The 13,132-nt window shown below is 41.7% G+C and overlaps 1 protein-coding gene across 3 annotated transcripts in view; it reads right to left on the bottom strand.

Moving 5' to 3' along the window:
* Window positions 1-3,035: 3,035 nt before the first annotated feature.
* Window positions 3,036-13,132, bottom strand: part of PSPC1 (paraspeckle component 1) — a 66,470-nt gene continuing 56,373 nt past the window's right edge. The window contains exons 7-9 of one of the 3 annotated variants that reach the window (XR_007766216.1): window positions 9,287-9,384; window positions 4,872-4,987; window positions 3,036-4,566 (exon numbers count right to left, since the gene is read on the bottom strand). The gene's annotated coding sequence lies outside the window, so the exon portion shown is untranslated. Of the gene's footprint in view, window positions 4,571-4,871; window positions 4,988-9,286; window positions 9,385-12,545; window positions 12,800-13,132 lie in introns of those variants that run through there. The other 2 variants (XR_007766215.1, XR_007766217.1) reach the window with 2 other exon arrangements.

Below are 13,132 nucleotides of genomic sequence, written 5' to 3' on the forward strand. Positions count from 1 at the left end.
GATGAGAAAGCGGTTATGCTTAGAGTGATTCCCTTTGAACAAACACAGTTAGGTCTGCAGGTATGAACAAAGACAGCTGAATGGGCTCATTTCATAGAGGATTGCAGTCAGATTCCTAGCTATATCAGTGTTTTAAAACTACTTTTGTATTAGAGAAGCAACTGATAGTTTTACAGACATCTTAATTTTTGAGTTCTTAGTCAAGTGATATACAGGAAAACAAACGCAAGCTGAAAATAGCAAACCAGGAAACTTGTAACTACTTTAAATGTGCAGGCAATGCTTTTTGTAGACAAGAAGATACACAGAGGATTTCAGATGTTCTCAGCCTGACAGATGAGAACATGTATTGTCCTTTGATTCACAAATTCAGTTCCTTGGTGCGAAGAGCTGCTATTTTTTTTTTTTTTTTTTTTAATTTAAATGACCCATTTTATCAGATGACAGCAGTTCTGTAATGGTCCTGTGCTATAAAATACAAATGTAATACTTCTGCATGAAGTATAGAATATTTTTCTTTGTAAATTAACCAACATCTTGAAAAGTAAAAGAAAAAAAGGAAAAAAAAAAATCCAGATTGTGCCTTTGCTGTTCTGGTTGCCATGTGTAGTTTACATGCCACTATGTGCCTCTATTATTAGCAAAACTATTGTGGATAAATTCTTAATGTATTTGAGTGCTCACCATCAAAATGGTGCCGATGTATTAAGTATCCTTTTAAGAACTGTGACTTTTTAATATAAAGTTCAGTTAACCAGTTTTTAATTTTTGGTTCTTGAAAGTTTAAAACTTTCATATGTAAGAGATGCCAAATGAGTAAGTAACAAAGCACGCTATTTCAATTTTGTGGAATGTCACATTAAGCTATGTGAAACTAGAACAGCAACATGACAGACAAATACTCATCTCTGTTTTGATTTAGAATAGTTGCCTGTCTTTTTGCACACAGTATTGATGGGATGTTAACAAGTCTGGGTTTTGAACAGACTTGGTACTTCCACCTCTCTGAACTATGTTAGCTAGATACCTCATTTCGCTACGTGTGAACACCTGAAATGCATGAAAAGCACTGGCTGAGAATCAGGTATGTCACTACCAGCACTCGGGACTTTGTGTAGCTCTGTTTCTTTTTAGTCACTGTGCATAACCCTGGAAGATTAATAAGGAAAGGGGACGTTTGTGTTTCCTTATGTTGGAGTGACAGTTTTCATGTACGTGGCTACCCCTTCCTCAGTTACTCCTGCATTGTACACGTAACAGTGTAGTGTGTGTGTGTGTGATAGCTCTGTACAGCACGTGTCAGTGGTAAATGTTTGAGCTGTTCAAGGTGGGGACAAAAGGTTTTTGAACAAATGTCCATATAATAGAGATGCTATTTAGAAACTGTTGTACAGTCTAACCTAAAAATGTCTAGTAATGCTCCAAGAGTTGACATAGCAAGTAGTTTGTCAAAGGCTGTTGATTTGGGGGGTGGTTTTGTTTGGGGTTTTGGTTTTTCTTTTTTCCTTGACACATTTGGGAGAGAGGGAGGAGTGCTACAGGACATGGGAATAAAATTTGGGTTCATGATGCTTTTATTAAGGGATGGATTTTGCAGCCATCTTTCTCTTTTAGTTGGCGATACAAATTCAAAATCCCTACTGAAGATGCATAAAAGGTGTATGAAAAGATGTTTGAAGCTGGTTTTTGTCTGCTTTTATTATATGGTTTTTATCCAATTGCTAAGAAAAAGGTGTTGGTGGACAAAGGATGAAGAGAAAGTAGCTACAATAAAAAACAGTTCTTTAGGCGCTGTGGAGAAATACCTTTGAAGTACTTGCTCGCTTTCTTCTTGCTGCTGTCTGTCAGCAAGGCTGTGCAGCTGCAGTTACTATAAACTGCCCTGGCAATAAATTGTTCTGAAGGCTTGGATTCATTATCTTTCACTGCTACATTATCAGTACCTGTGTTCCTGCCTTCTTTCACAGATACTGAAGGTTGGTGGGTGATGCAGCTGACTCTGTGCTTTCTGCAGCACAAAACAAGATGTTTTTTGATCAGTCTGGATGGAAGAAAGCTGTTTCAATATACAGAAGTGCAGTGGGCTGACCCTGGCTGGATGCCAGGTGCCCACCAAAGCTGCTCTACCACTCCCCTCCTCAGCTGGACAGGGGAGAAAAAATAGAACAGAAGGCTTGTCAGTTGAGGTGAGGGCAGTTTAATAAAGCAAAAGCAAAGGTCACATGTGAAAGAAAAGAAAAAAAAAAGATTTTATTCCCTACTTCCCAGCAGCAGGTGATGCTCAGCCACTTCCCAGGAAGCAGGGCTTCAGTACAGGTAGCAGTTGCTCCAAAGACAAACATAAATAACAAATACCCCCCCTTCCTCCTCCTTCTCCTAGCTTTTATTGCTGAGCAGACGTCAAATGGCATGGAATATCCCTTTGGTCAGTTTGGGTCAGCTGTCCTGGATCTGTCCCCTCCCAAGATCTTGCCCACCCCCAGCCTACTGGTGGGGGGCAATGTTGGAGAGACAGCCTTGATGCTGTGGGAGCACTGCCCAGCAGCAGCCAAAGCACTGGTGTGTTATCAACACCTTTCTAGCTACCAATACAGAGCACAGCCCAGTTAGGCCTGTTACAGCAGTTGCACATCTTACACTGAACACAATCACCCATATTACGGGGGAAAAGCTGCTATCCCTGCCACCAACAGTAACAGCCAGAGCCCCAGCCCGCAAAGGCTGTGCGTACATGCTTATTTATTATTTTTCTTAAAAAGGCTTTTCCAAGCTGGTTGAGACATCCTGTCTGGAAAAGTTTGCACAGGAGATGTGCAAGCATTTGAAATTTGCCTTGCTTTCCCAGATCTGTCGGCTCTACTGTCTTAAGATTGGAACAGTTCTGATTTCTGTTAACAGCAAGATCAAGACCCCTAAAACCACAAGTGAGCATCACCCCACCCAACCTCCCAGACTGGGTCCCCTGCACCCACCCCTCCTGAAACAAAACAGTTACCAGGAAGTCCCAGTGGTTCCAATTAAGTACAGCAAGACAGTACTGACACTATTTTTATTAGTGGTATGATGCAACACTTACATACACTGAAAACTATACAAGACTTCCTCACTACTGTGCACTGCTAAGATGAGCCTGGCTCCATCTTCTCTACCCCTCCCATTACACAGCTGAAGAAAGAAGATTTCCTACCCCCCTGACCTCCTGTTTTCCAGACTGAACAAACACCGCTGCCTGTCCCCGTAGCTCTTGGGCTCTAACCTCCTGATCATCTTGGTGGCCTCCACTGGACCTGTTCCCATATGCATCTTGTCTGCAGCAGCCCAGAACTGGTCACAGCGCTCCAGCTGCAGTTGTGGAAGCACTGACCAGAGAGGAAGGATTGCTTTCCTTGCCCCTGCTCAGCTGTGCTCTTCTAATGGAGCCCAGAATGTGGCTGGACACCTTCATCTGCACTGGTCCCTCCGGACTCCCAGATCAGCTTCTGCAAAGCTGCTTCGCAACCTGTCTGTGCCCAGGCTGCGCAACCGCATCAAGTTAATTCAGTGCCCGCTGTGGGACTTGGCCTTTGCCTTTTTTGAACTCGGTGAGGTTCCTGTCAGACCCTCGATTCATGTCCACTGCCTTGTTGATTTCAGGAAATAGAAAATAAACATCCTGTTATTCATTGCTTAATTTGAAACAGTTTTATAATAGATACAGAAACCCTGAAAAAAAACTGGTGATAGATTGTAGTGCAATGTTAAAATCACATTTTTCATTATTCATTTCATGGGGTTTTTTTCATCTTTTTATTGGGCTACATTAAGACAGCAGCCATCTTTAGCAAAACTTCCAACTCAAACTTAACTGCATGGACAGTGAAATCTTACTGCAGCTTTAATCTCCCATCCAGTCCTTTTCAGCTGTTGGCTGAAAATGGCTTATACCATTTTCTCTAGGTAACTAATACTTCTGTGCTCTTTTAAACTCTACTGCAACTTAAACACAATCCACACTTTTTTCTTTAAATATAAAACCCACCACTTTCCTATCTTTTGTCACATATTTTAGTGCTTGAAAATATTTTCTTACTCATTTCATTTACGTCTAACGGTTTTTAGTCCAAAACCAATCATTTAACCAAGGAGCAGTCTTTTAATACATCATTTACTCTGATTCCTGTTGTATCATGTACAAACTTTCATCCTTTTATCAACACCATTTCCCAGCACTAGTTATTTCTGGAAAGAAAAATCTGCTTCCGGTACAATCTGGATAAAAAGGGAGTCAAGACCTCAGTTACACATCAGAGTTGGCCAACATCAGCTTTACTACGCAATGCTCGACTTTGCCTAACACTGGGTACCACCTTCTCTGCTGGAGTCTGAAGACAGTAACATCACAAAAGCTGTAATTCGTCTCCTCGTACAGGAAAAGGCATCTTGAACCTGGCAAGCAGACATCGTATTCAGATTCTTCTGATGTGTCTTCTCCAACCCGGGGTGCTGGTGGGGGGGAGGCCACCTCCATGCTGGTCCCCTTCCCATCATTTGAAACAGCCCTATTCCCTCAGGTCTCGCAGGACAGGCCTGTCTACAAGCAGAAAGAATACAGCTTAAGTGAGAGCGATCAATTCACCCCTCTCCACTGTTCAGCTAGGTGCTACATTACTGTTTTATTAGATAACAGCATTATTCTTGTGCCCAAGAGCATAGAGAACAATGAAGGAAAAAACAACAAAAAACCAAACCAACCAACCAACCAACCCACCCACGTTAAGCACAGAAATAATACAAAGAGACTGGTAACCGAGCACAAAGGAAACGGATTTCCTCACAAAAGTCACAACCGCTGTTAAGTGCTCCCATGAGTGACAACGCGATGGTATTCTCACCCCAATGGTCCCTGTAATTCCAACTTGAAGAGCAGCGTTTTGCACATGATGACGGTAGAGCAGAAAGCCATCTTCAGGGCTGAGGGCGTATAGCCACCAGTGGTTTTCACTGAAACCTAATGCAATGGAGAACATTTTCAGGAAATAAGTATGACTCAGACTGAGGAGTGACAATAGACACCTAAGCGATAACTTCCTTGAAAACATACTTTTGTAATCAAAGTACAGCAAACAACAAGACTCAAATAGCAAACTACAGAGCAATGCATTAGCAAATATAGTTGGATAAAGAGCTGGGAAATGCTAACGCTTTCCCAGACAGCGCTTCCAAGAGGTTACCTGGAATTCTCTACCACTGCTCAGGAACCCCAGCAGCAGCCAGCCTGACAGAACACAGCCTACAAGTGAAGCAGGAGCCCAGGGCATTTTCTGGTATAACAGAACTGTATGCAAATTCATTTCAGAGCTGAAGAAGGGAATGCAATGACACACCAAGGCCAGCTCTCGTCTCTACAAATACTGCTCAGCAACAAGTTAAGGAAGATCAAACTGAGCAGGTGTAACTCTTACGTGATTAATTTGGCTCACTCTCCCAGTCTTTTGCAACTTTTTCAGTTTGCTGTTGCACACTCTGCCCCAAATACAATGCAATCCACTCACATTTTTATCTAATCTTCCCTCAATTTTTAACACAATTTAATTAGGCCATTAGGCTTTGTCAGCCAGGTTCACACTGCAATCTGAAGTGCACACACACAAATGAAAAATGAGGAAAGAGAAAGAAAGGATTTTATCACTCCACTGAAACAAGGAGTCATTATTTAGCCAGTCAAAGAAACACTTGTATCTCCAAGGAACCTTGGCCATCGCTCTTCCCTTCACAGGAAGGAAACTGTAAGTTGAGGACAGAAAAATCCTGAGACGCCTGGGAAATCGGCCAAACGCCGAGGCTCCCAAATGGCTCTTTTGCATGGGGGCAGTCTGATACGTAAGGACAAGCAAGACTGAATTCCCAACAGCTACATGGTCAAGACAAAATGTCAGCTGGATAGAAAAACCTCTTTTGAGTCAAACTTTGATAATCAAGTGTTTTTTCTGTTACTACTACTTTTTTGATAAAGAGTTTTAACTGTATTGTCTTTTTTAGATTTTGTGAGTAAATGCTTGTAGCTCGCTTATTTCCGTAGCCTGGTGTATATTAAACATTATTGTGTGATTATTTTTATATTACGATTTTATTGTGTTTTTACTACAACTAGAAAATAACAGGGAACTCCTTACTAAAGGGCAAGGCAAAACCACGAAACAAGGTGCGTACCAGTTGTCCCACTTCCTCAGCCCTGCCCCCCGCTTCAATATCAAGTAGGTAACAGGCTCCAGGTCAGGGAATGCTTAAACTGGACACAAGTTACATGCGTTGGGCCTGATGGGAGGCAGCCACCAGTGCTGAGGGAGCTGGCTGCCGGCATTGCGAGGCCAGGGCATGGCAACTGGGAGAGGTGTGCGAGGACTAGGGGAATGCAAACATCACCCCGATCTTGAAGAAGGGCAGGAAGGAGGACCCAGGGAACTACAGGCCCTGGGAAGGTGATGGACCAACTACTCCTGGAAACCATTTCCAGACCAAGAAGGACAAGAAGGTAACTGGGAGTAGTCAGCATGGATTTACAAAGGGGTCATTTGGAAATCCTTAAGGATCCTAAACTGATAGCCTCTACGATGAGGTGACCAGTTCAGTGCATATGGGGAGAGCAGTGGATATGCTCTACCTTGACTTCAGGAAGGCTTTTGACACTGTCTGCCATAATATCTTCCTTGACAAGCAGATAAAGTACAGGCTCGGTAAGTGGACAATAACATGAACTGAAAACTGGCTGAATAGCCGGGCCCAGAAGGTTGTGATCCATGGCACGAAGTCCAGTTGGAGGCCAGTAAGTAGCAGAGTACTGCAGGAATCAGTACTGAGACCAGTCCTTTTCAACATCTTCATTTATGACCTGGCTGATGGGACAGAGCGCATCCTCTGCAAGTCTGCAGGTGACACAAAGCTGAGAGGAGTGGCTGATACGCCCGAGGGTTGTGCTGCCATCCAGAGGGACCTCAACAGGCTGGAGAAACGGGCCCACAGGATCTCATGAAGTTCAGAGGGAAATGCCAAATCCTGCACCTGGGGAGGAATAATCCCAGGCACCAGGACAGGCTGGAGGCCAACTGGCAGGAAAGCAGCTTTGCAGGTAAGGACCTGGGGGTCTTGGTGAACACCAAGTCCAAGAACCACCATGAGCAAAGAATGTGACCTGGCCACAAAGAAGGCCAATGGCATCCTGCACTGCACTACAAAGAAAGTTGCCAGCATATGGAGAGAGATGATCCTTCTCCTCTACTCAGCACTGGTGAGACATCTGGAGTGTTGTGTTCTGTGTTGGGCTCCCCAGTACAAGAGACATGGACATACTGGATTGAGTTCAGTGAATGGAAGACAACTGAGGGACTGGAGCATCTTTCACGTTACAAAAGGCTGAAAGAGCTGGGACTGTTCAGCCTGGAGAAAGCGGGGCGAAATCTTATATAAATATTTATAAACATATAATGAGAGGGTATAACGACGACAGAGACAGTCTTCCCAGTGGTGCCCAGGGACAGGACCAGAGGCACTGGGCACAAACTGGAACATGGGAGGTTCCCTCTGAACATCAGAAAACTTTCACTGTGAGGGTGACCGAGCACTGGCACAGGTTGCCCAGAGAGGCTGTGGAGTCTCCATCCTTGGAGACCAAACCCAAATGGACATAGTCCTGGGCAACCTGCTCTACCTGACATCCTGCTTTGAGCAGGGGGTTGGATTATATGATTTCCACAGCACCCTTCCAACCTCAGATATTCTGGGATTCTGTGAAAAGCCTGCCCCAATTTCAGCTGCAGAGGTGAGATGGGAGTTAGCGCTGCAGGGCTCAGGAGGGGAGAAGTCATTTCCAGTAGCAAGGGTAACTACCAGACTGCCTGACGTACAGCACATTACTGGTGTGACCTGAACACTAGGGAGGGGAACAAGGCTCCAAACTCTTCATCTGAAGCATGCACAGAGAAAATTTTTTCTTTGGAAAAATCCTTTACAAAGCAGTGCTACCTAAGTGAAAGATGCAACAAGGCATAGCAGGTAGAGAGTAAAAGACAGGAAAAAAAAAAAAAAAAAGGAGACGGAGCTTCTGTGGAGAGTATAACAGGATTCTGCCTGTCTTGGGTAGGAATTTTGAACTATTTCAGTCTTGGGAATCAAAGACCACATAGGCCATTTTTCAGTATTGGTTATAACTCACAGTACAGTTTGAGATATATTACTGCAGAAAGATTTCTTCTCTCATGTTGCCCTTCCCATGCTTTTTACAGAATGACAGAGGACCCCATCATGTTTATACTTCCCATGCAACTTCCCATGAAGTTTTACTGCTTACTTCCCACACTTAATTTACCAGCTGACTTGGAAATCAGTAGAAGGACCCCTCTAATTAGCAATAAATCATATAGACTACTACAATAGAATCACAGAATGGTTTGGGTTGGAAGGGACCTTTGAAGATCATCTAGTCCAACCCCCCTGCCGTGGGCAGGGACATCTTTCACATGTCATTAATAAATAGCTCAATATATCTTGTTCTTTATATATCTAGTTCTCTATTTACTGTTAACACAACTATAGAGACAGCTCTGAGTACGTTTACTAGGCCAAACACAGAGGAGAACTAACCCAAATTCCTCTTACTTTATCAGTACAACTTGTACATCTCAGTCAAATCCCATCAGTGTTTAAAATTATTTTTACTTTATAAAAGTAACTAATATTTTGGAATTTCAGAACTATCAGAACTACCGAACCAAGCTGCATAAATCTCCCTTTAAAACCTTCCTATCTGTCAGTCCCACAGAGATGTTTCCCACACCCAGGGTAGATGACACTACCTACCTGTGTGTACGCAAACTGAACTCTACCCCAGGTTTTGGAGAGTACATGGACACAGCCTTCCAGACCAAAGCCTACTGGCTAATCCCGAGGACTCTTCAGAATCAGAAACTACAATGTTGATCATACAAACTGGATTCTGAGTGCAATGTATCAATAATATCCAGTACCTCAGACACAGCGTCACATTAATGTGGCATTATGGGTTTTGGATGTAAGACACATTATGGCTAGCCAGATTTTGAGCTGTCTGCACGAGGCTGTGTACATATACTTCAAGTCCTTTAAAAACATGTTAACATACGACAGGAATTATGCAAGGAATTACATTATCTGAAAGCAAGTATTAGTTGAAGTGCAGAAGCAGAATTACTCTACATCAAATCACAAAAGTGAACAAAAAGAGGGCTCCCAATTTCAGTAATTGCTGAATAAAGCCAAATATCCTAATACATACCTCGTACTAAAACTTGGTTTAGGATTCCCTTTTGTATGCATAAGATAGCAGAAGGATTCTGCACAAGCCAGTCTTCCTTTTAAGATTTTAACAGTAACCTAAAAAATAAAGAGACAGTAAATAACTGTGACACTTCAAACAAACTAGAAAATACAGCAGCTTCTCTTTTCAAATACCCGTAAGTATAATATGGAGAAATAAACCATAATAAAACTTCACATTACCAGGAAAAAGATCCATTTATTCTCTACCCATTCTTACCACTTAGTTGTTACTACACAGATTTCTCTAAAGATTTTAAATTTAATTTTACTATCTCAGCAGTTAAAAAACAGCTGTTCCAAGAACATTAACAAGTTCCTAGATTTTCATACTTCTGCTTGGAGTAGACTAAGTGCAGTTCTGCTCCAAAGAGCCCCAAGTCATTTCTCTTTGAAGGGTTTTTAAAACACACATATCAAACACAACACTGTTTTCTTCTAGGCCTGCCAATGCATGTGGCCAAAGTGACATTTCATCCTTCTCATATTATTGCCACTACAATAATTAGGATCCCTGCACAGAACACAGAGTTATTAATGAAACTTGAGAACTGCTCTCACTGTAGTTGTACTGAGGGTATGGAAACACAAACACAGTCTCCTCCCCATTCTGCAGCCTGCTGTGGTACAGACATTTAACAGATACTTAAAAGGGGCAAAGCTATGTATGAAAATAATACAACTGGAGTAAAAGGGTGTCCTACTTTATAACAACATCTCAGAACAGAACTGCATACAAGTCTCATTAAAATACATTTTAATACTAAAAGCATTAGAAATTGATGCAAAAGTTTAAGACTTTTGTAATTTTAAAACTTCTGCAATAGATCTGCTTGCATTTGCAGTAAGTGCAGTTGGAAAAACAAACAGCAAGTCAGAGTATAATTTTATTCCTATTACATTGCTTAATTCATAATTAAAATTATTGTAGTTCTATTCAAAAAGGCCTAAACAATAACTGAAAGTGTTAATAAGGGTATCCATCTTGAACTCTGTGTGTCTTCTTCCAGAGTCCACAAGCAAAATAATTATCCAAAGTGTTTAAAATTCAACAGCTCCCTGCCCCAGCCATTCAGGCTTCAAAACAGCTCTCGCCCATACACACACATTCCCTCCTCTTCTGCCCCCAATTAAAATCACCTCTTCTCCACAAATACCTCCGATTTAAAATAACATGCAAGTACTGCAATGTTTGATAGGTTTAACATAATCCATTACTCAGGCTGGGGAAGCAGACATAGAAATATGTTGCAGAGCCAAGGAGCCCTAAAGAAATGTCTGTAGAGAAGACGACTGCCTGGAAAGCCCCCGATTACAGCAGCACAGGGAGATGAAGAACTCTATATGCTCTCAGATAAAGATTTCTTAAAACAATTTACCAACATCTTGAGGTCCTGTTTGGTGATCAGAAAACTTAGCACACCCTGCAAAGTATTTGTTGCAGAAATAATTACTTTGGAAAGCCACACACAGGTTGCACCTTTCAGGCTAGCTTCGCTTGAGGAACAGCCCCAAAAAGCAACTCAGAAGTCACATACGTGCAAATTACAACACACAACCACAAACATTTACAATAAAGGTAACATTTACCTTATGAGATACAGCTGAAAAAAGGCTGAGTCTAGCAGCTCAGAATAAACATGATTTCAAAGTTGGCACAATTTAATGTCTGAGTCCTAAGAAGAGTGCTGTTAATTCATCAATTCTCCCATTTGCTTCATCTTCCCCCCCTGCCATGGTGCAGCTTGCTATATATCAAATTTCAAAAGTTCTGTTATCCGTTCCATAACACAGACATTCAGCAAGATGGATATTTCCTTCCTAAATCAGACATGACAGAGCACAACCTACTAACCCTTTATAACTAGAGCTATAATTTTGCAAGTGCTAGTATTAAAACCATTTAGCAAGTCAAATGCAATAATGGCCATAGCGATGACTGTCAGCCACAGGGACCAGGATGGAATTGTCATCTGGACAAATATTAGTGTCCTGGGACATTACCGCCACATGGTGAAACTAATCCAGCTATTGATAAGTATGTACCCATCTTAAAGGGAAGCTACAATTACAAACTGCACATCTTTCAGTCTGTATTTTAATCTTGTGAAAAAAACATAATAATTAGGCTCTTCTTTCTTTTTTTCCCCTACCTACAAAACAGCAAGGCTAAGACCTCCAAAGGCCTAACACAGTCTCTCCAGTTTCCGTAACAGCCAGTGTATATTACATTCTCTTTCTTGGCCACCCAGATTTACTGAAGAGAAAGCAGTGAGCCAGATTCTTGGCAACTAGTAGATACTAGTGAACAAAACTGTAGCCAAATAAATCTTGTATGTTTTTGAAGACAACCCCTAAAACCAGCCAGTAAGACCATATGGTAGTGTTACAAATTAATCATTTACCATAACTCAAATACTTAGAAAGTAATTATAGTGTGTGGATTGTTTTTTGTTTTTTTAAACAGTATGTCTCTGCCTCTGCACTATTTCTTCAGGATCCTCTCTCTACAAGAAATTAAGATCATTCCAACCTCTCTACTCTATATAAACCCTACTGTTTATGATTAACAGTAATTACTTTGTTAGATCTGAATGTATCCTAGCGACTAGTGCTGAAAAAAGGGATTTGTAAGAGTGAGCAGGAACACAGCAAATAGGTATTTCCAAAGTAACAGACTCTGAATCATCTTCATTCATATGATAAAGCTTTTCTTTAAAGCTCCAGGTGGGTATGGTGCCAAGCAAAATGAATCTGAAATATTCTAAAAGACTAACAGCATGATAATCATGCCTATTCTGAAGAGAACAGATGCATCACACACAAACTGAACGATACTGTGCATATATTGTGCCATTATCAAGGAAAATTGAAAACCAGCTCCTCAGCACAACCTATCTCAAGTAACACATATTCAGCATAACAGAGTACTCTCCGCTATTGTCTTTCCAATATAGAATTGCTATGCGAGACAAGCTCCAAGCTGCCACAGCACCATACCAAGCAGAAACAGCCATGACAATCTACAACACTGAAGGACATTTTACATTTACCTCGCATACTGATGCTATGCAGCTTCACTGGCTTGACTGACAGAACAGGTTGCCTTTTTTTTTTTTGTAAATTAACAGAATTTTTGGTGGCTACTGTAAGAAAGAGCTTCCCCCCTTTATTTCCCTCCATTTCCCCCTTTATTTTATGTCTACTTTAAAGATTACCTAGCAACACAGAACAGCAGCATGGGTAAATTTTGACTTCCACTGAAGTGAACCATAGGACATTTTGCACCAGCAGGCATAGGTATCATTTTGAGAGTAGCAGAGCCACTATCCATCACACAGAAAGGAAGAACTCCAATGCCGAGCTGTTCTCAGGAAAACACAATCCCTTGTGGCCATTTATTTGGGGTTTCCAAAGGGAACCCGAGATGATCCGCAGAGCTGTGTTCACATTTGCATTTGTTCAGGTTTACCTATCAAAAGGTAACAGATAACAATGTTGGCTGCTGATGTACTAACAGAAGATACAGTGCTAGACATTTTTAAATGGTCAAGCAATCTTTTCCTCCCCTTCTTCTCTTAGCTTTTACTCAAGTCTGGCCAAACCTGCTCACCTTAATGATGAGTAGCCCCTGCTGAGGACAAAAGTGCACATTTGCAACCACAAAACCATCAGAGTAAATCAATTGTCACCTGGGCATCATTGCATGGCTGCCAGTGATTGCAGGAGACAAACTGCAACATAACCTTTCCCAATCTTGTGTTCCCCAAATTCTCTCCTTAAGAGCATACACTTGCAAACAGCT

This window comes from Gymnogyps californianus, chromosome 1 (assembly GCF_018139145.2).
Source record: "Gymnogyps californianus isolate 813 chromosome 1, ASM1813914v2, whole genome shotgun sequence".
NCBI lineage: Eukaryota > Metazoa > Chordata > Aves > Accipitriformes > Cathartidae > Gymnogyps > Gymnogyps californianus.